We start from the raw sequence: 25,111 nt of genomic DNA, 5'->3' as shown, positions 1-25,111 counted from the left end.
TTTATTTGCTCCGCGAGGTAAGATCCTGCTTGCTCATCTCTTGTTTGATAAAATATCTGTGAGCTGAACCATTCTGTGTTTCATGTTTCCTTGCCGTGTAGGTTCTTTGTTGGTTCGTGGGACTTCTGTGTCGTTAACCAACAAGGTTGGATCTGTTCTGATTCGCTTGGTTGATTAGTGCTTGATGAACAGCCTATGAATCTATGTGTTTGTGCGGCCAGCTTCCCTATCTATTTGTTTTTTTTTGGTTCATCTACCATGCTTGTCGTACTATGTATGGGGTTTTTGCTTCAGATCTCGTCAGGAAAACAACTTTCCTTCTATCTTTACGGTTGTACTGCTGGTTTAGTCCTATGCATAGACGGTCCTCTTCCTGGTTGATTAGGTGCTTGTAGGCCATTGGTTCATGCCCGTGCTTGTATAGTATGGCCTGTTTTCTTACCTTTTGCTAATTCCCAGTAAACTACAAGACTTGCTCAAGTTAGTGCATTAAAAGAAACATATGCAGCAAGTGATAGTTGCTGCTTGCTAATAAAGGAATGATGCCTCCATCAATAGAAAATAAATATGTAGGTTACAAAATACAGTCAGACATATACACCACTTGCTTATTGTTTTTAAACATGCTTGCTTTTTCTTTTATCTTTCATAAACCTCTGATTCCTTTCAGGTTTCCGATTTCCTTTTGTTCTACAGGCGTTGTTATCATTACTTCCTCTCCCCTCGCTGGCTCGTCATCTGCTTGCTATCAAGGTTTGTGCTTCCTGTTTGACCTTTGTCTTCTCATACTGCTGTAGTACTACCAAGGCACTGTTGATCTTCTATGGTCTTCGAGGCATGACTTTAACCACTGATACATACACAACTAGATGGATTGGGCGTTTATGAATGTCATCATTGTATTTATCTTACAAAATGCGTGAATCTAACTAATTACAAGTGAAAACATTTCTTGCCATCGAAACGGAATGGTAGTTTCCCCTTCATTGCGATAATTAATTTACATCTGCATTATAGTAAGCTCGAACCCGATTAAGTGTCATCAGAAATGAGCATGGATTAGTTTATGAATAAGAAAGCTTTCTTACTCCAGTGGGGCTTAGTGTCACAGCAATATCTCGGTTTTGCTTCTCCGCAAGAACTCTAACTATATGTAATAGTGCTATAACTTTCAGCATCGCATAAAGTACATCAAAAGTTGTCCTCAATTACCACTACTATTCTAATTTTCATTGCAGCTTTGTGAAATAAGTTTTGTCATCTCACTGAATGTTAAAAACAATCAGGGTACCTTAAGTAAAAGCATAGAACTGCCAAAGAAGCACAGTCCTTTCAAAGTAAAACATTCACTGTTTTGATTCAGCAGGATTGATTTTCAGATAATATAGGAGAGTGGATGGTTTTATTCTTCGGTTTTGAATGTCATAACATAAGGAGAGTAGCCTATTGTAAATTTTGCATACTGATCCAGAGTCATCAATCCTTTTGAAGGTGATTCCATCGTAATCTTGGTTAAGTGTGTTCACTTTGCAGCAATGTCAGCATGGGATCACAATCACTTGATTGAACATATAAATCCAGCTAGAGTACCCGCCATTCCAGTGTCCTTAGTGTCTCAAATTCATCCTGCCCGCTCGATTCGCCTCGCTGGCCCTGGTAAAAGTACTTTTCGTTGACCTGGTAAAGATCCAGTCGCTCATTATTTTGTATGCCGCGTATTGGGGCTAGGAGCAACTGATGAGTGGGCCAGGCTTGCGCGCGGGCCAGCCTCGCAGCGACGCGGTCGGGGCGTGCTTCTGTCGATGAAAAGCAGGGCCGGATCGCTCGTGGGCTGCGGCCAATCGATCGTGGGGTTGTCAGGGCGTTTTTTACCGTGTTCGTTTGCACCCAGCGACGGCGCCTCCACTTCAACCGCGTCTGGCCCCATCTGTCGGTCTCGTGGGTGCGCGGTGGTTTGGTCGTCCTTGGTCATGTGAGCACCTCCGCTCGGTTCGCTGGGTAAAACAGGGTTTTCGGTCTCTACATGTGGCTACGCGGGATTGCTTGGCCTCGTCTCGCTGCAGGTGGTCCCTTTCTATCCTTGGTCCCACGCGTCGGGCGAGTTGTGTTTCTCTTTAGGTTTCCCTAGAAGTTACAGCGCCCGCGAGAGGCATTTCTGACCGGGTGCGTGGTTTCCTTCTGCTCTTCTCTGCCTCTGTGGCTCGCCTCTCAGCCCACTTCCCCTCGCCTGCGCCTCCTTGTCTTGCTCTCATCCAGTCGCCATTGTCGCTCGTCGTAGTTGGTCATTGATAACCAGCGGCTTGCTCATTGCCTGCTTATCCTGTCGTCGGCTTGTTTCGTCATGGCTCCTCGCGCTGCTGCTGTTGCGTTTGGCTAGGGAGAGTTTGTTGTTTTGTTTGGTCAATTCCTTCTGGCCTCATTGTAGATTGATCTGTACTGACTTGTTCTTGTCTGTTCCCTCTCCTTTCTTCTTGTTTGCAGGGCTGTTGCGCATGCTTTGTTGTCTGCCTGCGCGTTTGCTTGTTCCTTCTTTGTGAGGTGAGGTTTTGCGTGCTCCCCTGCTTCTCATCTGCTCGATGAAATGCGTGACTGGGTTTTTGCCGGTCTGAGATCGTTCCTTTGTTTTCCTAGACATGGATGAGGGTTTGCCATGTTAGATCTGTTGTGCGATGCTTCTAGGAGATGATTTTACATATGTTTCTATGCTTTGGTTGCTGTGGTTCCTACACCTAGGGATTGGCTCTGTTAGTTTAAGTCTGTTTTAGTTGCGTTCTTGCCTTCGTCTAGGTTATGGTTATGCCTAGGTTTGCATGGCCATGGGGTCTGTTGCAGGCATGGGCGGAGACAGGCCCCAGGCAGCCCAAGCGGCTGCCTGGGGCGTGAGTGTTGGGTTTCGTAGTAATTTCAAAAAAATTTCCTACGCACACGCAAGATCATGTGATGCATAGCAACGAGAGGGGAGAGTGTTGTCTACGTACCAACGCAGACCGACTGCGGAAGCGATCACACAACGTAGAGGAAGTAGTCGTACGTCGTCACGATCCAACCGATCAAGCACCGAAACTACGGCACCTCCGAGTTCGAGCACACGTTCAGCTCGATGACGATCCCCGGACTCCGATCCAGCAAAGTGTCGGGGAAGAGTTCCGTCAGCACGACGGCATGGTGACGATCTTGATGTACTACCGCAGCAGGGCTTCGCCTAAACTCCGCTACAGTATTATTGAGGTATATGGTGGCAGGGGGCACCGCACACGGCTAAGGAATAGATCACGTGGATCAACTTGTGTGTCTAGAGGTGTCCCCTGCCTCCGTATATAAAGGAGCCAAGGGGGAGAGCTGGCCGGCCAAGGAGGGGAGGCGCAGGAGAGTCCTACTCCCTCTGGGAGTAGGATTCCCCCCTCCAATCCTAGTCCAACTAGGATTCCTCGGAGGGGGAAAAAGGAGGAGGGGGCCGGCCACCTCTCCTAGTCCTAATAGGACTAGGGGGGGGGGAGGCGCGCAGCCCATCTAGGGCAGCCCCTTCTCTTTTCCACTAAGGCCCACTATGGCCCATTTAGCTCACGGGGGGTTCCGGTAACCCTCCCGGTACTCCGGTAAAATCCCGATTTCACCCGGAACACTTCCGATGTCCAAACATAGGCTTCCAATATATCAATCTTTACGTCTCGACCATTTCAAGACTCCTCGTCATGTCCGTGATCACATCCGGGACTCCGAACAACCTTCGGTTCATCAAAACGCATAAAAATATAACTGTCATCGTAACCTTAAGCGTGCGGACCCTATGGGTTCGAGAACAATGTAGACATGACCGAGACATGTCTCCGGTCAATAACCAATAGCGGGACCTGGATGCCCATATTGGCTCCTACATATTCTACGAAGATCTTTATCGGTCAGACCGCATAACAACATACGTTGTTCCCTTTGTCATCGGTATGTTACTTGCCCGAGATTCGATCGTCGGTATCCAATACCTAGTTCAATCTCGTTACCGGAAAGTCTCTTTACTCGTTCCGTAATACATCATCTCACAACTAGCATATTAGTTGCAGTGCTTGCAAGGCTTATGTGATGTGTATTACCGAGAGGGCCCAGAGATACCTCTCCGACAATCGGAGTGACAAATCCTAATCTCGAAATACGCCAACCCAACATCTACCTTTGGAGACACCTGTAATGCTCCTTTATAATCACCCAGTTACGTTGTGACGTTTGGTAGCACCCAAAGTGTTCCTCCGGCAAACGGGAGTTGCATAATCTCATAGTCATAGGAACATGTATAAGTCATGAAGAAAGCAGTAGCAACATACTAAACGATCGGGTGCTAAGCTAATGGAATGGGTCATGTCAATCAGATCATTCAACTAATGATGTGACCTCGTTAATCAAATAACAACTCATTGTTCATGGTTAGGAAACATAACCATCCTTGATTAACGAGCTAGTCAAGTAGAGGCATACTAGTGACACTTTGTTTGTCTATGTATTCACACATGTATTATGTTTCCGGTTAATACAATTCTAGCATGAATAATAAACATTTATCATGATATAAGGAAATAAATAATAACTTTATTATTGCCTCTAGGGCATATTTCCTTTAGTCTCCCACTTGCACTAGAGTCAATAATCTAGATTACACTGTAATGATTCTAACACCCATGGAGCCTTGGTGCTGATCATGTTTTGCTCGTGGAAAAGGCTTAGTCAACGGGTCTGCAACATTCAGATCCGTATGTATCTTGCAAATCTCTATGTCTCCCACCTGGACTAGATCCCGGATGGAATTGAAGCGTCTCTTGATGTGTTTGGTCCTTTTGTGAAATCTGGATTCCTTTGCCAAGGCAATTGCACCAGTATTGTCACAAAATATTTTCATTGGACCCGATGCACTAGGTATGACACCTAGATCGGATATGAACTCCTTTATCCAGACTCCTTCATTCGCTGCTTCCGAAGCAGCTATGTACTCCGCTTCACATGTAGATCCCGCTACGACGCTTTGTTTAGAACTGCACCAACTGACAGCTCCACCGTTTAATGTAAACACGTATCCGGTTTGCGATTTAGAATCGTCCGGATCAGTGTCAAAGCTTGCATCAACGTAACCTTTTACGGTGAGCTCTTTGTCACCTCCATATACGAGAAACATATCCTTAGTCCTTTTCAGGTATTTTAGGATGTTCTTGACCGCTGTCCAGTGATCCACTCCTGGATTACTTTGGTACCTCCCTGCTAGACTTATAGCAAGGCACACATCAGGTCTGGTACACAGCATTGCATACATGATTGAGCCTATGGCTGATGCATAGGGAACATCTTTCATATTCTCTCTATCTTCTGCAGTGGTCGGGCATTGAGTCTTACTCAACTTCACACCTTGTAACACAGGCAAGAATCCTTTCTTTGCTTGATCCATTTTGAATTTCTTCAAAATCTTATCAAGGTATGTGCTTTGTGAAAGTCCAATTAAGCGTCTTGATCTATCTCTATAGATCTTAATGCCTAATATGTAAGCAGCTTCACTGAGGTCTTTCATTGAAAAACTTTTATTCAAGTATCCCTTTATGCTATCCAGAAATTCTATATTATTTCCAATCAGCAATATGTCATCCACATATAATATCAGAAATGCTACAGAGCTCCCACTCACTTTCTTGTAAATACAGGCTTCTCCGAAAGTCTGTATAAAACCAAATGCTTTGATCACACTATCAAAGTGTTTATTCCAACTCCGAGAGGCTTGCACCAGTCCATAAATGGATCGCTGGAGCTTGCACACTTTGTTAGCTCCTTTTGGATCGACAAAACCTTCCGGTTGCATCATATACAACTCTTCTTCCAGAAATCCATTCAGGAATGCAGTTTTGACATCCATCTGCCAAATTTCATAATCATAAAATGCGGCAATCGCTAACATGATTCGGACGGACTTAAGCATCGCTACGGGTGAGAAGGTCTCATCGTAGTCAATCCCTTGAACTTGCCGAAAACCTTTTGCGACAAGTCGAGCTTTGTAGAGAGTAACATTACCATCAGTGTCAGTCTTCTTCTTAAAGATCCATTTATTCTCAATTGCTTGCCGATCATCGGGCAAGTCAACCAAAGTCCATACTTTGTTCTCATACATGGATCCCATCTCAGATTTCATGGCTTCAAGCCACTTTGCGGAATCTGGGCTCACCATCGCTTCTTCATAGTTCGTAGGTTCATCATGATCTAGTATCATGACTTCCAGAACTGGATTACCGTACCACTCTGGTGCGGATCTTACTCTGGTTGATCTACGAGGTTCAGTAGTATCTTGTTCTGAAGTTTCATGATCATTATCATTATCTTCCTCACTTATTGGTGTAGGTGTCGCAGAAACAGTTTTCTGTGATGTACTACTTTCCAACAAAGGAGCAGGTACAGTTACCTCGTCAAGTTCTACTTTCCTCCCACTCACTTCTTTCGAGAGAAACTCCTTCTCTAGAAAGTTTCCGAATTTAGCAACAAAAGTCTTGCCTTCGGATCTGTGATAGAAGGTGTATCCAATAGTTTCCTTTGGATATCCTATGAAGACACATTTCTCCGATTTGGGTTCGAGCTTATCAGGTTGAAGCTTTTTCACATAAGCATCGCAGCCCCAAACTTTAAGAAACGACAACTTTGGTTTCTTGCCAAACCACAGTTCATAAGGCGTCGTCTCAACGGATTTTGATGGTGCCCTATTTAACGTGAATGCGGCCGTCTCTAGAGCATAACCCCAAAACGATAGCGGTAAATCAGTAAGAGACATCATAGATCGCACCATATCGAGTAAAGTACAATTACGACGTTCGGACACACCATTACGCTGTGGTGTTCCGGGTGGCGTGAGTTGCGAAACTATTCCACAGTTTTTCAAATGTACACCAAACTCGTAACTCAAATATTCTCCTCCACGATCAGATCGTAGAAACTTTATTTTCTTGTTACGATGATTTTCAACTTCACTCTGAAATTCTTTGAACTTTTCAAATGTTTCAGACTTATGTATCATTAAGTAGATATATCCATATCTGCTTAAATCATCTGTGAAGGTGAGAAAATAACGATATCCGCCACGAGCCTCAATATTCATCGGACCACATACATCTGTATGTATGATTTCCAACAAATCTGTTGCTCTCTCCATAGTACCGGAGAACGGTGTTTTAGTCATCTTGCCCATGAGGCACGGTTCGCAAGTACCAGGTGATTCATAATCAAGTGGTTCCAAAAGTCCATCAGTATGGAGTTTCTTCATGCGCTTTACACCGATATGACCTAAACGACAGTGCCACAAATAAGTTGCACTTTCATTATCAACTCTGCATCTTTTGGCTTCAACATTATGAATATGTGTATTACTACTATCGAGATTCAGTAAAAATAGACCACTCTTCAAGGGTGCATGACCATAAAAGATATTACTCATATAAATAGAACAACCATTATTCTCTGATTTAAATGAATAACCGTCTTGCATTAAACAAGATCCAGATATAATGTTCATGCTCAACGCTGGCACCAAATAACAATTATTTAGGTCTAATATTAATCCCGAAGGTAGATGTAGAGGTAGCGTGCCGACCGCGATCACATCGACTTTGGAACCGTTTCCCACGCGCATCGTCACCTCGTCCTTTGCCAGTGCCCGCTTATTCCGTAGTCCCTGTTTCGAGTTGCAAATATTAGCAACAGAACCAGTATCAAATACCCAGGTGCTACTGCGAGCTCTAGCAAGGTACACATCAATAACATGTATATCACATATACCTTTGTTCACCTTGCCATCCTTCTTATCCGCCAAATACTTGGGGCAGTTCCGCTTCCAGTGACCAGTCTGCTTGCAGTAGAAGCACTCAGTTTCAGGCTTAGGTCCAGACTTGGGTTTCTTCTCTTGAGCAGCAACTTGCTTGCCGTTCTTCTTGAAGTTCCCCTTCTTCTTCCCTTTGCCCTTTTTCTTGAAACTAGTGGTTTTGTTAACCATCAACACTTGATGCTCCTTTTTGATTTCCACCTCCGCAGCTTTCAGCATTGCGAAGAGCTCGGGAATAGTCTTGTTCATCCCTTGCATATTATAGTTCATCACGAAGCTCTTGTAGCTTGGTGGCAGTGATTGGAGAATTCTGTCAATGACGCAATCATCTGGAAGATTAACTCCCAATTGAATCAAGTGATTATTATACCCAGACATTTTGAGTATATGCTCACTGACAGAACTGTTCTCCTCCATCTTGCAGCTATAGAACTTATTGGAGACTTCATATCTCTCAATCCGGGCATTTGCTTGAAATATTAACTTCAACTCCTGGAACATCTCATATGCTCCATGACGTTCAAAAACGTCATTCAAGTCCCGATTCTAAGCCGTAAAGCATGGCACACTGAACTATCGAGTAGTCATTAGCTTTGCTCTGCCAGACGTTCATAACATCTGGTGTTGCTCCAGCAGCAGGCCTGGCACCCAGCGGTGCTTCCAGGACGTAATTCTTCTGTGCAGCAATGAGGATAATCCTCAAGTTACGGACCCAGTCCGTATAATTGCTACCATCATCTTTCAACTTTGCTTTCTCAAGGAACGCATTAAAATTCAACGGAACAACAGCACGAGCCATCTATCTACAATCAACATAAACAAGCAAGATACTATCAGGTACTAAGTTCATGATAAATTTAAGTTCAATTAATCATATTACTTAAGAACTCCCACTTAGATAGACATCCCTCTAATCCTCTAAGTGATCACGTGATCCAAATCAACTAAACCATGTCCGATCATCACGTGAGATGGAGTAGTTTCATCGGTGAACATCATTATGTTGATCATATCTACTATATGATTCACGCTCGACCTTTCGGTCTCCGTGTTCCGAGGCCATATCTGTATATGCTTGGCTCGTCAAGTATAACCTGAGTATTCCGCGTGTGCAACTGTTTTGCACCCGTTGTATTTGAACGTAGAGCTTATCACACCCGATCATCACGTGGTGTCTGGGCACGACGAACTTTGGCAACGGTGCATACTCAGGAAGAACACTTCTTGATAATTTAGTGAGAGATCATCTTATAATGCTACCGTCAATTCAAAGCAAGATAAGATGCATAAAAAGATAAACATCACATGCAATCAATATAAGTGATATGATATGGCCATCATCATCTTGTGCTTGTGATCTCCATCTCCGAAGCACCGTCATGATCACCATCGTCACCGGCGCGACACCTTGATCTCCATCGTAGCATCGTTGTCGTCTCACCAATCTTATGCTTCCACGACTATCACTACCGTTTAGTAATAAAGTAAAGCATTACATCGCGATTGCATTGCATACAATAAAGCGACAACCATATGGCTCCTGCCAGTTGCCGATAACTCGGTTACAAAACATGATCATCTCATACAATAAAATTCAGCATCATGCCTTGACCATATCACATCACAACATGCCCTGCAAAAACAAGTTAGACGTCCTCTACTTTGTTGTTGCAAGTTTTACGTGGCTGCTACGGGCTTAAGCAAGAACCAATCTCACCTACGCATCAAAACCACAACGATAGTTTGTCAAATAGACTCCGTTTTAACCTTCGCAAGGACCGGGCGTAGCCATACTTGGTTCAACTAAAGTTGGAGAGACAGTCGCCCGCAAGCCACCTGTGTGCAAAGCACGTCGGGAGAACCGGTCTCGCGTAAGCGTACGCGTAATGTTGGTCCGGGTCGTCTCGTCCAACAATACCGCCGAACCAAAGTATGACATGCTGGTAGGCAGTATGACTTGTATCGCCCACAACTCACTTGTGTTCTACTCGTGCATGTAACATCAACATAAATAACCTAGGCTCTGATACCACTGTTGGGTTTCGTAGTAATTTCAAAAAAAAATTCCTACGCACACGCAAGATCATGTGATGCATAGCAACGAGAGGGGAGAGTGTTGTCTACGTACAAACGCAGACCGACTGCAGAAGCGATCACACAACGTAGAGGAAGTAGTCATACGTCTTCACGATCCAACCGATCAAGCACCGAAACTACGGCACCTCCGAGTTCGAGCACACGTTCAGCTCGATGACGATCCCCGGACTCCGATCCAGCAAAGTGTCGGGGAAGAGTTCCGTCAGCACGACGGCATGGTGACGATCTTGATGTACTACCGCAGCAGGGCTTCGCCTAAACTCCGCTACAGTATTATTGAGGTATATGGTGGCAGGGGGCACCGCACACGGCTAAGGAATAGATCACGTGGATCAACTTGTGTGTCTAGAGGTGTCCCCTGCCTCCGTATATAAAGGAGCCAAGGGGGAGAGCTGGCCGGCCAAGGAGGGGAGGCGCAGGAGAGTCCTACTCCCTCTGGGAGTAGGATTCCCCCCTCCAATCCTAGTCCAACTAGGATTCCTCGGAGGGGGAAAAAGGAGGAGGGGGCCGGCCACCTCTCCTAGTCCTAATAGGACTAGGGGGGGGGGAGGCGCGCAGCCCATCTAGGGCAGCCCCTTCTCTTTTCCACTAAGGCCCACTATGGCCCATTTAGCTCACGGGGGGTTCCGGTAACCCTCCCGGTACTCCGGTAAAATCCCGATTTCACCCGGAACACTTCCGATGTCCAAACATAGGCTTCCAATATATCAATCTTTACGTCTCGACCATTTCAAGACTCCTCGTCATGTCCGTGATCACATCCGGGACTCCGAACAACCTTCGGTTCATCAAAACGCATAAAAATATAACTGTCATCGTAACCTTAAGCGTGCGGACCCTATGGGTTCGAGAACAATGTAGACATGACCGAGACATGTCTCCGGTCAATAACCAATAGCGGGACCTGGATGCCCATATTGGCTCCTACATATTCTACGAAGATCTTTATCGGTCAGACCGCATAACAACATACGTTGTTCCCTTTGTCATCGGTATGTTACTTGCCCGAGATTCGATCGTCGGTATCCAATACCTAGTTCAATCTCGTTACCGGAAAGTCTCTTTACTCGTTCCGTAATACATCATCTCACAACTAGCATATTAGTTGCAGTGCTTGCAAGGCTTATGTGATGTGTATTACCGAGAGGGCCCAGAGATACCTCTCCGACAATCGGAGTGACAAATCCTAATCTCGAAATACGCCAACCCAACATCTACCTTTGGAGACACCTGTAATGCTCCTTTATAATCACCCAGTTACGTTGTGACGTTTGGTAGCACCCAAAGTGTTCCTCCGGCAAACGGGAGTTGCATAATCTCATAGTCATAGGAACATGTATAAGTCATGAAGAAAGCAGTAGCAACATACTAAACGATCGGGTGCTAAGCTAATGGAATGGGTCATGTCAATCAGATCATTCAACTAATGATGTGACCTCGTTAATCAAATAACAACTCATTGTTCATGGTTAGGAAACATAACCATCTTTGATTAACGAGCTAGTCAAGTAGAGGCATACTAGTGACACTTTGTTTGTCTATGTATTCACACATGTATTATGTTTCCGGTTAATACAATTCTAGCATGAATAATAAACATTTATCATGATATAAGGAAATAAATAATAACTTTATTATTGCCTCTAGGGCATATTTCCTTCAGTGAGGCCCATCTCGATCGTACACTGTAGCAAATATATTGTAGAACAACGAAGGCTGCCTCGGGCGTGAGGCCCATCTCGTTCGTTGCCTGCCTCATCTGCGTGCGGCCTGCCTGTGCGTCTACTTCGAGTCTGGACGAACACGAACCAGCCAGCCACCCGCAGCCCGTTCCCCTGACTTGGACGAACCCTAGGCGCCGCCCGCCGCCTACCCTGCCGGCCAGCTCCGTCCCCTTCGACCCCCTTCTGCGGCATCAGGTTGCGCCGCTGCGGTGCTGCGGGCTGCTGCCCTGTACGACGAGGCGGCGACCTCGGCGAGGCGGCAGGCTACCCGGCGTCCGGTGAGCCGCAGCACATAGCAGACAGCAGAGCAAGAGGCCAAGAGCAAAGGTATCCCTTCCTTGCTTCCTAGTTTTCTTCGAGTTCGATGTACAGCTCTGTTCGGTGGAGGCGTGGAGCTCTATTCTGAACTTCTGAATTCTGATGTATAGCTTTTAGGACAGAGACAGTGCAGCGTTGAGCTCTGTTCGTTGGAGGCGTGGAGCTCTATTCTAATCTTGTAAGCATGGCCCCCTCACTTAGGATTCACTAGGTAGAGTTCCTGTACTCTGTAATTGCTAGATGCCACCATTATTTGCTTGATGCCACTTTTTGTTAGATGTGGAAACCTATGTTGACAGATAGTAATTTTGTTTCTATAAATGTTATAGGAAGGCAAGATGAGTAAAAGAAACAAGACATTGAATTCATTTTTTCAAGTTCGAACCACGGAAACTGCAGAAACAGGTCCTTCAACTCGAACAACTGATAATGCCCCTAGTGTTACGGCTCAACTTAAACCTGGTGATATTGAATCAGACCCTGGTAAGAGAATACCAATTGAGGATTTGGATGCAGACATTAGAGATCTTGCTAGAAGGGAGTACATTAGTATGGGTCCATGTCAACCAACTGATCATACATATGAGCAGATAAATGGTAGAAGCATTCATGATTACTGGTATAATGATCATCGCGGCTGGTTGGAATATAGCATTGAAAAAAAGCAGCCTTTTGCTTTTATTGTTTTCTATTTAAGCAACCAAGAGCTGCAAACTATGGTGTTGAGGCGTTCACGAAAAATGGATTTAAATCTTGGAAGGATGGACCTAAAGTTTTTAATCAACATGTTGGCAAGCATGATAGTGCTCATAATAAATCTAGACAACATTATGATGATTTCAAAAATCAAAGACAAAATTTGCCACATGTGTTTGATAGGGGTTCTAAGAAGAGAGAAGAAGAATACAAAGCTCGTCTCTTCATTATATTGGGTATTGTCAAATTTTTGACACTACAAGCTCTTGCTTTTCGTGGTCATGATGAGTCTGCTAGCTCAATGAATAAGGGTAACTTCAAAGAGTTGTTGGACTTGTTCATAAAGAAAGACTCAAAGGTGGAAAAATTGTTTGGTGATGCAGGAGGGAACCATCTACTGACTTCACATGAGATACAATTGGATTTATGCAAGGCTTGTGCACAAGAGACCACCAAAGTCATTATAGAGGAGATTGGAGATAGGAAATTTGCTTTACTTGTTGATGAGTCTAGAGATGCATCTATGAAAGAGCAAATGGCTATGTGTTTGAGCTTAGTACCTTTCCTCGTATTGTATGTGTTTGTTGTTGTAGACTTGTAGGTGGATTTTGTTGAAGTTTTATATTAATCATGCTCCTTTGTCTTATGTAGGTATCTCGGCAAACGAGGGGAGGTGATTGAGAGATTCATGGCAGTTGAGCATGTTCCTGACACAAGATCAACTTCACTGAAGGTAGCTTTGGATGGTATGTTTGCTACTCTTGGCTTATCTATGTCTAATTTGAGAGGACAGGGTTATGATGGGGCTTCAAACATGAGAGGGGAATTCCGTGGGTTGCAAAGATTGATCTTGGAGGAAAATCCTTATGCTCATTATATACATTGTTTTGCCCATCAGTTACAATTAGTGGTTGTTGCTGTTGCCAAGTGTTGTTCATCAGTAAGGAATTTTTTTGAATACACAAGCATGGTGGTTAACATTGTTAATGCTTCTTGTAAAAGACATGATCAATTGGCCCAAGAGCAACATGATGAAATAGTGCGTCAAATAGAGGCTGGGGAACTTCTTGTGGGAAAAGGAAAAAACCAATTAACTAACCTTGCTAGACCCGGTGATACACGGTGGGGATCACATCATAAAACCTTGTGTCGTCTTGTTCAGATGTGGAAACCAGTTCTGAAGGTATTAGAAAATCTACACAATGATGCAGATAATGTTGCACAAAGAACCACAGCCGCAGGATTGATAAAGTAAATGGAGTCCTTTGAATTTGTTCTCATATTGCATCTTATGATTACATTATTGGGCAAGACTAACAATCTGTCACAATGCTTGCAACTGGAAAATCAGAATATTGTACGTGCTGTTGGATTGATTAAAACCACATTGGATGATATTCAAAATATAAGGCAGAATGGTTGGGGTGAGCTCTTTAAAGAGGTAACAGACTTTTGTGTCAAGTACAACATTGTAGTGCCAAATATGGAAGATACTAGAACTGCTAATGGGCGTTCAAGGACTTGGGGTGGGCAGTTGGTAACTTACAACCATCATTTCAGAAATGAAATATTTAATGTGTTGCATGATCAACTTATTGTGGAGTTAAACAACCGCTTTGCTGAAAGGTCTACTCAATTGTTGAGATGCATTGCTTGTCTTGATCCCAAGAATTCATTTGCCAATTATAATGAAGACAAGCTAGTAGACCTTGCTAATATGTATGCTGCTGACTTCTCTACATATGAAGTTACTTTTGTCCTTAGAAACCAACTAGACTCATTCATTCGGGAAGCAAGAGTTGATCCACATTTGATGAATTGCAATGACCTTGGTCATCTTGCCATAAATATGGTTACAAGTAATATGCACACAACTTTTCCCTTGGTTTACCGTCTTGTTGAGTTAGCATTGATTTTACCTGTTGCAACCGCAATAGTGGAAAGGGCATTTTCAGCAATGAGCATTATCAAGACTGGATTGAGGAACAAAATGGGTGATGATTGGATGAATCATAGAATGGTATGTTACATTGAGCGGGATGTATTTGTGAGTATTGAAGAATCAAAGATCATTGAGCGATTTCAAGGTTATCGCAGTCGCAAATGCCTTTTGCCTCGTCCTGGACGTAAGTTTTCAAATTTTGCATCTATTATGAACTATTTTTGCTTCCTTTATTATGCACTGATTTGCATTTCAAAATTTATCATTCAAGGTTTAGCTTCTTCGACTATTGAAGATGTTGTTATGGGAGGGTCAGATCAACCAATCCTTTGATTTGGTATTGATCTTTTGGATCATCTATATATGCTACATATTGTCTTTTGATTTATCTTGCTTTATTAGTTGACCCATCATGGAACAAATGCTGCCATGGAATATTATGTTTGGTGTATTATTAGTTATGCAACATAAATTGACTTTCGTATGCGTTGAAACTGGAGTTTTTTTTGGGTAGCTTTTAGCCCTTAATTTCTCGCCTGGGGTGTCAGCCAATCCTGGCTCCGCCACTGGTTGTAGGTGAATTCTATTTGTGTTTGTTCCTCAGCTATCTAGGCTTTAATGCTCTTGTGCATCTGGTTTAATTCTTCTGCCTCTAGGACTGGAGCTTGTTGTTGTTCATTAAATTTTTGTCTGCTCTTGTTAGGCATGTGTGTGCTACGGTTGTCATCCTTCTTTGTCTTTCTTGTTCCTGTTTGTTTGGTCTAGGGTCTACTCTGGCTGTCTTCATTCATATATTTATTTCCGAAGAACAAAGATATTGCGAAAGACTGCTCAGTAAGAGGCGAACCCATGAGCTTGTACGCCTTTGCTTAAGTTTGTTTGCTTTTTCATGTGCTGCAGGTCTTCCTTTGCGACGTCTGGCTGCCTGACCGGCTAATTTTCTCACTCCCGGTTCGCCAAGTTTCTGCTGTGGTTCAGTTCATGTGACGCCTTGCGCCCTGTCTTTCATCTTGCCAAGGTTCCACCTCCTTCCCTGCCTTTTCCTTTGCTGCACTCCTTTAAAATTTAGTCTTCATGTTGGTTCTAACCATGTGTGTTACGTGCGTTGTGTCGTCTCGTGTTTTTGTTTGTTCCTTATGGCTGCCTTTGTTGTTTACTCTCGGGTGTTCTTTTCTGTTCATAATTCTGCCATTACTTCGCATGTCCAGGATGCCTGCTGTAGTGCCTTTTACTATATTAAGACACATGCATCACTGTTAAACATCCCAACCGAAAACACAGCCAGATAAACCAGCTTAATTATTCTACTACTTCTTTCCAGATGACAGCAGTTAAACAAGAAGAAGCAGACATAACCAGTGATATCAGCGGTGGCCAAATTACCCATGGTAATGCTCAAAAACATACTTATGATTGTTTGTACATCGGAAAGAATGTTCCTTCTTCTTCACTAATGCATGCTATTTGATTGGTCTTTTTTTATCACTTATGCATGCAAGTTGATCAACTATCTAATAAAACAAACTTCTTCCGGGGTCCAGTAGGTGTTCTGTTTGCTATTCATTAATGCTTTGATTTACAAGCAATGCCAACTGCTTCTCATTGATCATACACGATAAATAGCATTTTCTGTTTTCACTAATACACACAAGCTAAATAGCCATCCAATTAATTGAGCTGTGTTTTCAAATTCAATAGGTCTTTTGTTTGTTTATGTTGTCCTCTTGCTATTGCAAACTTTTACCATGATCTCCTTATCTATTCATCACAGCCGAACCACTGTGTCGCAAGCACAATAAGCCATTTGAGTATATTCATCGCCCACGCAAAGCAGGTTCAATCCAAAAGTTCAAAGGCAAGAAAATCCAACTAAAGCCTGGAAAGTACATTCTCCGTGGTAAGGGCTACATTACTCTTCTCATTGCAACAACTGCTAAATGATATAACTTTATACAATTTAACATAGGTGAGCCTTGCATCCACTACTTAGATGAGTTTAGTCGCCACATTGTGGGGGCAACATAGTTAAGCTCTACAACCATAATGTTTCTAGACTGCGAAAGATCATCCGCACCACCACCATGCCTGATCGCTACTATGTGTGCCACATGACAGAGACATTTGCAACAAACGACAAAAGAATGGTAATCCTTTGCAATTGCTCTGTCCTATTTCATACAATAGCATGGTATAAAATGATATAGTAACTAATCTTTATTGTTATTTTCAGTACTTTAGCGTTCCCTTTTCTACGGTTTCTCTTTTCCCACACATGGATGCTGACCACGGTGAACTGTCAATCACAACTGGAGACGGGACTACCGCTGTCATAACCCGCTTTATCAAGGGTGTTGACAAAAGAGCCACCATCACTAAAGGCCGGAGCAACTTCCGCCAGGCACACATGAGCGAAGGGCAAGCATATGTCTACTCAATATAAGCAAGTTGCAAGAGCCCCTTGTTATATAACTTAATGTTAGTATAAATGCCTGCCAAGACTTTGTGTTTATCATCCTTTTGGATCTGATGTAATCCCTTAAGACCATCCTGCGCGTTTAACTATCGGCTATTTCTTGCTTAGACTGCTGTGTGGTATGCTTTTAAAACAGCCATAATAAAAGAAATATATGCTCATTCTTTCAATACTTGGCTTACACTCGGCCTTTGCGCCATTGGCGCAACGGGTCATCTAGTATATATAAACATAGTGGGGGTACTAGTTCTCATTTTTTTAAATGTGTGGAATTATTGAATTAAGACAAGCATTAAGCCTTGATAGACAGCACTATATGCACTTGGTACCAATTGGCATTTGCGATCAGAGTCTATACACGTGATTAGTTGTACCAATGCACGTTGTACCATGTGCATTTAGCATGGTCAAAGCCTAGATCCACGAGATTAGCTGAACCAAAGCACGATTGTACCATGTGCACTTGCTACATGCTTAGCTGTGGGCTGCTGAGGGAAAAAGCGGATAAAATATATAAGAATGGAAGACAAGTTTCTTTGATCTCAGTTTCAGTTACAAACAACTATAAAGTTGAGTGTGTGAGGACATAACTCCGCCCCCCCCCCCCCCCCCCCCCTCCCTCCCAACACACACACACACACAGCTCATCCTCAGAAAGCACTATTGTGCACAAACAAATCAAGCAATCCAGCTGCAGAGAGCGACCATGGACCTCGCGACGGGGGCCATGGGCAGCCTGCTCCTCAAGCTTGGCCAACTCCTCACGGAGGAGTACAAGCTGCAGACAGGCGTCAAGGAAGATGTTGAGTATCTCAAGAGAGAGCTGGAAAGCATGTATGCTGCCCTCCGCAAGGTGGGGGGCGTGCCGCGAGACCAGCTCGACGAGCAGGTCAAGCTCTGGGCGAACGAAGTCAGGGACTTGTCGTTCATAATGGAGGACATCGTCGACAAGTTCTTGGTGCGCGTCGAGGGAGCTGAGCCAGCCATCAAGCCACACAAACTCAAGAAGCTCGTGAAGAAGATGGGAAACTTGTTCAGCAAGAGCAAGACCCGCCGTGAGATCTCGGATGGGATCAAAGACATCAAGGTCCGCGTCAAGGAGGCGGCTGACCGACGTGATAGGTACCGGGTCAACGGCATGGCTGCTAATCCAGTTGATGCAATCACTATTGACCCTCGCCTAGTGGATCTGTACAAGGACCAGAAAGAGCTCATTGGTATTGATGATTCATTGAATGAGCTAACCAAGATAATGAGTGATGGGGATGGTGATGCGTCCAAGCAACTCAAGATACTCTCTATTTACCGAAAAAGGGTTTCCCCCCGCTTTGTATACAAAGCAACCAACCGAACCATACAGAGATAGGTGCTGGGGCGGAAGTAGCACAGACACGCCCAAAAGAAACGACAGAGAAAGAGAAAAAGAAACAAATGCCGACAACGGCGGATCAACAAAAACGAAGAAGCCTCGCGATCGCTGCGCCCACCGGAATCTACCCCTAGGCTCCAAGACTCCGAAGCGCCGGCACCTATCAACACCTCCAAGAAGGATCGCGACGATGACGACACTGCTGCCAAGGGTTTTCCCCGGTACACGATGAGGCGAGAGGCAGGGTAGCCCCCGACGCCCTCCTGGAAGGTCAGGTGGCACCCTCAGGCGCCACCGTGTCGGTGTCGACCACGCCGACAGGGGTTTCCCCCGATCCCAACCCGCACCTCGGGCACTCCGGATCCATCCACCAAACCAACCACCACCCAGCGCCAACGCGGTCATGAGGCCCCCACGCCGTCTCACCACGGCACCACGAAATGAGGGCAGTGCGGCGAAGGATCAGAGCCGGGACTAGGGCATCAGCACTGTCGGCACGCGGGAGGGCCCCACCTTCACCGTCAGCGACGGTAGCCGTCCGGACGCAATAGCAGGAGCACACTAGGCCCGTGGGCCCACAGGCCCGGCCGAGCCCTCGTGGGCCCGTAAAGCTCCCGCCTTCGCGCTGCTGCCGGCACGCCATCGGCGCCGACGCCCCATATCCGAGTCGCTCCTCCTCCTCACTGCGCCGCAGACAACGAGGCCACGCCGGGGGCCGGCCCGCTAGGACCCAGATGGGGCCCGCCGGGCCCAGATCTGGGCTGGGGGCGCGACGTTGGCCACCCAACACCACCACGCCGCCCCGCCGCCAAGGAGCAGCGCCGCCACCACGTCTGCCGCCGGCCACCCCGCCGGGTCACCGAACCGCCGCCAAGCCGAGCGACACCGCCGCCGCCCCCCTGCCCCGGGTCAGGAGGACGCGCGCGCGGGGAAGGGAGATCCTGCCGCCGCCGGCACCCCCCGGGCCGGAGCCGGGGGCGCCCGCCGGCGACGGCAGGGGAGAGGAAGAGCGGAGCGAGGCCGAGTGCAGCGGCGCGGGGGCCGCCCCGGCCGCCTCCCGGGGAGGCGGCGCGAGGGCGGAAGGAGGGGAGGGGGAGGAAGGGCGAGGGGAGGGAGGGCCGGATCCGGGCCGCGCGCCGACAAGGGCGGCCGGATCCCGCCAGCGACGGGCAGGAGGAGGCGGCGGCGGCTAGGGTTGCGGGGACGGGAGCGGGTCGCGGGAGCGGCTGCCCAGTCTGGCTATACCAATGGGATCAAGATACTCTCTATTTTCGGATTGGGAGGCCTTGGCAAGACATCTCTTGCCAAAGCACTGTATGATAACCTCAAAGTGGAGTTTGATTGCAGTGCTTTTGTTCCAGTTGGACGGAATCCGAGCTTGAAGAAACTTCTCAATGACATTCTCTTTGGAATTGACAAGCTAAAGCATCGGGATTCTACCTTATCGTCATGGGATGAAAGGCAGTTGATCGACGAACTTCGACTATTACTTGAGAACAAGAGGTATGCACCCTATTATGTAGCTTCATATACTTCAAGTAGTAAATGGGAAAATTAGCGTGCTGAACACACCTTATTATATAGTTTCCATGTTTCATACATGCTAAGTAGTAAATGGGGAAAAATAGCATCAAACCCAGAATGTTTGAGTTAGATATGAGTGAAGAATTCTTTTTGAGACATCTTACATCGAGGGTTTGCATGGCCTATGGTCATTCTTGTATATTTTGCAAAAGGCTGTATTCTTGTATAATATCAAGTTTTTCACAACCTTCTTTGCCATAATTTGGGTTGGGACTTGCCCTCAGATGTTCGCCCACATTCATATATTCTAGAACTTCTTACAATAGATGTCAATTCAAAAATATCTCTAATATTGGATTTATCTTTTTAGATGGGGAAATTTTGTTAATAAAAACAGAGTTCTGGTCGATGAAATGGAATCAAACTCTGATAAGGTGTTGCATGCATGTCTCTCTCCTACACCCCTCCTTTTCCTTATTCAGTAATTTTTTTGAAAAGGAGGAATACCCCCGGCCTCTGCATTCCTTATTCAGTAATGTCAATTCAAGATTCAACAAGGAGGCTGACATTCATGCATCCCCATTTTAAATATATTTTACATACTTAGGGGGATTGTAGATGATTTTCACTAATTTTTTATATCTCTTGCGCTGTGGATGCCAATGACAGGTACTTGATTGTCATTGATGACATATGGGATAAAAAAATGGGAACTAGTTAAGACCGCTTTGGTGTGTAACAATCGCGGAAGCAGGACAATCACAACTACTCGTATACACGAAGTTGCCACAATCGCCAGTGAAGTATACAAGCTACAACCACTTTCTCTTGATTTATCCAATGATTTCATAGAAGATTATCTTGTGCTGCAGTAGAATGGCCTAATAATCTTCCAACAGAGGTATATGACAAAATTTTACATAAATGTGGTGGTGTACCATTGGCTATAATCACAATAGCTAGTTTGCTTGCTGGTAAACCTGTGGAGTTTTGGTCTAAGGTATACACTTCAATTGGTTTTGGGCATGAAGTAAATGAAGACGTGGAGAACACAAGGAAAATACTTTTATTTAGCTATTATGATCTACCTTGTCACCTCAAGACTTGCTTATTGTATCTGAGCATATATCCCGAAGATCATCTGATTGAAAAGGATAGTTTGATATGGAAGTGGGTCTGCGAAGGTTCTATCCATGCGGAACCAGGGGTAAGACTGTTTAAGATTGGTGAGAGGTACTTCAATGAGTTGGTAAACAAAAGCATGATAATGCCGGTACAGAAGCGCGGGGATTCTGGCGTAAACATGGATGTGGATGTTGGCATCATAACTGGATGCTGTGTCCATGACATAGTGCTTGATATGATATGCCTATTGTCAAAGGAAGAAAACTTTGTTACTGTATTGGATAGTAACGAGCAATATGCAACTTCACATTGCAACGCTCATAGGCTAGCTGTTCATCGTAGAGTCCAACCACACTGGCTAGCACATCCACATCACAAGCAAGGTCACTGAATGCCATGTGCAATGCTGATATGTTACCATCACTTTCATGCTTTGAAGTTTTGCGTGTCCTAGCTTTAGAAGGCCCCGATGGCTCACACAATCCTAATCATCTTGAGCATGTTGGAAAGTTAGTGCACCTGAGGCACCTAAAACTAGCGAGCATGGATATCCGTGAGCTCCCAAAGGAAATAGGACTTCTGAAGTTCTTGCTGGTATTGGAGTTGGGTGGTGGAAATAAAATAAGTGAACTTCCAAAGAGTATTGGTCGACTAGGTCACCTCAAGTGCTTGAACATCTGTGAAACATACATTGAAGTGCCATACTGGATCGGAAAATTGACATCTCTCGAAGAGCTATGCCTACAAAAAATTAGTATGTACTCGAACTTTGTGACAGAGTTGGGCAAGTTAACAGAATTGAGGAAGCTCCGCATTTCTAAAGGTTTAGTTATTTATGATTATAGTGCACTGAATAGTTGGGCGAAGTCTGTAGCCAAAGTGAGCAAGATCCAAGTCATAGACATTGGTTTTGTTCTCGTATATAGACTTTCCAGTCATGCCGACAACCCCTGGGAACAAAATGTCCTTCCTCCGCAACTTCGTGTTCTACACATGGCCTACGAAGACCGTGGGCTATTGGCAAGGATCAATCCACAGGTTCTTCCGAACCTGTCCCGTTTAAAACTGTATGTATGCAGTCCAGAACTGGAGGTCTTTAGAAAATTCCGAGAGCTTGTTAGCCTTCAGCTGGAAAATGTGTCAGCTTTCCACATTGACACTATGTGTGGTGCCGGTGCGTTCCCCAAGCTGAGAGTCTTCGAAACATATGGAACTCTTGGCTCGTTTGTACAAGGAGATATGCCGGTCCTTGAATCTCTTCAGTTCACCGTCATAGTACAGAACAATGATGACAACATTAGCGTTGACTTTGACTTTGGTAGCCTAGGGAACCTCCCTTTGCTTCAGGTAGTCCGAGTCCTTGTGCGGGCAACTGATGCGGACTACAAGAAGGCTAAGGAAACGGTGATGCATGCAATTTATATGCTTCCCAACCGTCCCCTAGTCGCTTTCTACTATTAAACGAATTTATCTAAAGCATCGGATACGAGGTAATTTATCAGTGCTGTTTTCCATGGGCAGCTCGGGTTATTTTAAAGATTGAGCTAAGCTAGCCTTGTGTATCTAATCTCACGGATCTTTTCCTTCACTTTTTTCAGCTCCTGTACTGTTTGAGGTGCTAGTCGCGTATCTCAACCTGCACGAATCAATGTACGTACGCTCCCTATCTACTACGTACTTCCTCCATTTTTATATACAAAGCCACTATAGAATATACATTTTGCATCTATATAAGGTCATCAACAATAATCGAGGCAAAATTAATGATATTTTCTTGTACTAAGAATCGGTTTAATACTTGCATGCATGCAATCATAATGACAGTCAGCTACTTCCTCCACTCAGTTTCTTTGCATGCATGCGGAGTATTAATGATCCCGGTAAACAAAAAGAAAAGTTGACTTCTAAAACAGACATTAAATTTGACATTGATACCTGTAATCCGAGTTTGTGGCCTTATATATAAAAATGGAGGAAGTATTTGTTTCTCTTGTTTACATCTTGTCCTTTTTCTTTCTAGAGTAACTAGAGTAAAAGAGGAACAATCAATTGTTAATCAACTATAACAAAAAGCAATTTCCAATCTGCGTGCGCTACATATATATCTTTCTCATCATTTCAAATAACCATGCATGCATGCTCCACTTGTACGTTTTTTGATAGTTACTTCATATATGTAGGCTGGAGGCGGTGTTAATAAATCGCAGTGGATACAGAAAAGATAGCAGGATGCTTCCATTTGTTTACTCTATTTATTGCTCTTTCTGACGGTGAAAAATTCAAAAAAAAATATTTTGTGATCCGTAGAAAATGGAAAATGAAACCGCACTAAACCAAAAAGGAAGTGGTTTTTTTGGTATGTTTTCTTTTGTTGGCAGATGAAAAAAAAATACAAAATAAGGCTTGTTTGTTTTACTACCTTTTGTAGTAAATGAAAATGAAAATCACAGAAAAAAAGTTTGTTTCTCTGCCTTTTTGTAGTAATGGAGAATGAAAGTCACAAAAAAATGTTTGTTTTCAGGGTCGAGTAGTCTGTTGCTTCGTGTTAACTCAGAAAAAGAATTCTAAAAGAGGGTCTTGGGGTTTCGTTACCATTTATTCGGTGTGTGGTTTAGCTTTGTATCTTGGGTTTTGGTTTTGCAGATCATGCCTGCGTGCGTGTGTGTCTTGTTCTTTGGGTTTGGGTTTTTGGTTTAGGGGGGTTCCATGTGTATATGGGTGTGTGTGGAGTGGGGGTGTAACTCCGCCTATGCTAAGATGATGTTATGCTTCATGTTGCATAGCCGGTCTCAAGCCCGAAAATAGGAGGAGGGGCCAAACTCTTCTTATCCTTGATTGTACCCATTACCTGTAGCATTTGCAGAGGCAGAGTATACAGCTGGTTTTTGGCATTTCCCTTTTTGCCTCTTAGAGTTCCATTTCCATTTAGAGTTATTTTTCCTGAGGGTGCAGCTATATCCTGGCTGCCATCCATACCCATTTGGTACATGATGTCCAGGAGAGATCTAACGGGCGAAAGAAGTATCAGGTATGGCATGTTTATGTATGAAATTTTTGATGTAAAGGTGATGAGTCAATACCTTCCGTCTATAGTTTGATTCATGATTTCCGATCTGGATTGACAAAATGAAGCTCTGGCTGAAAGAGCAAACTGTTGTTGAAAGCTACTCCCTGGACAGGCTTATGCCAGATCAATTACCAGATACAGATAATCTTCCTATTTGGATTGCTGCGCAAAGGGCAGTCTCTCGTTATGAAGGATCTCTGCCAGAAGCAATGCTAAAGTCTGATATTGAAACGAAACAATCTGAAAGCTATATGAGGTTAGATTCTGAGTATATGCTGATTACCTTCTGCTACTTAAGGGGCACATCTTTGGCTTCTGCTTTATATGAACTTAGGGGAAATCTACTTCATTAGTACTAGCTGAGACCAGGGTTTGACTATGAACCTCATAACCGCTTGCTTATTATAAGTTTCCATAGTTTACAGTCTCATTTTCAGTTGCGTACATGCTTCCATGCCACCAGAACCCCAAAAGTACCGCTGTCACCCTTTTTTATCGGTTTCTTTCTTTTCCTACGTATATTATCGTTGAAAGAAGTGTGATATAATCAACACTAAATTGATAATCTAGTGTTTCCCTATTTATTTTTGGTGCCTACGTTGGCACTTGACCAGTATATATTCATGAATTTATGGAATATATTCTGCTTTTGCTTCAGGCCAAAATTTCTGCCTAGAATTACCCTTGCAAACATGTAGGAGCCAGCAAGCAGAGAATCTCGTGGCAAAAATATTTGGGAGATAATGAAAGCTTCTTTGGGGATTTTATTTGTCAAGTTACTCTCCGGGTGTCTAGGATTTGATATCTGAATCCGCTTGCTTACCAGTAGGTTATGAATATAACTATTTATATTATGGTTGTGCAGTATTCGCCATGTTGTGTGCAACATGTAACCATTTGGAGATGGTCTAGTGGAAGTGTGGAACAGAGGACTGGCCAATGTAG

The 25,111-nt window shown here is 44.3% G+C and overlaps 1 long non-coding RNA gene and 1 pseudogene across 3 annotated transcripts; both read left to right on the top strand.

Moving 5' to 3' along the window:
* The first annotated feature begins 322 nt into the window (after positions 1-322).
* LOC123150780 (uncharacterized) lies at positions 323-16,694 on the top strand. Of its 3 annotated transcripts, none has more exons than XR_006475343.1 (5): positions 323-753; positions 15,509-15,626; positions 15,930-15,996; positions 16,380-16,505; positions 16,575-16,694. It is a non-coding gene; the product is annotated as an uncharacterized lncRNA (long non-coding RNA). The 3 variants fall into 3 exon arrangements; XR_006475344.1 differs by lacking the exon at positions 323-753 and adding an exon at positions 1,365-1,491; XR_006475345.1 differs by lacking the exon at positions 323-753 and adding an exon at positions 1,591-1,656.
* Positions 16,695-17,787: 1,093 nt separating this feature from the next.
* On the top strand, positions 17,788-22,560 carry LOC123150097 (disease resistance protein RGA5-like; annotated as a pseudogene).
* The last annotated feature ends 2,551 nt before the right edge of the window (positions 22,561-25,111 follow it).

This window comes from Triticum aestivum, chromosome 7A (assembly GCF_018294505.1).
Source record: "Triticum aestivum cultivar Chinese Spring chromosome 7A, IWGSC CS RefSeq v2.1, whole genome shotgun sequence".
NCBI lineage: Eukaryota > Viridiplantae > Streptophyta > Magnoliopsida > Poales > Poaceae > Triticum > Triticum aestivum.
This window is presented reverse-complemented; position numbering and strand designations above follow the sequence as displayed.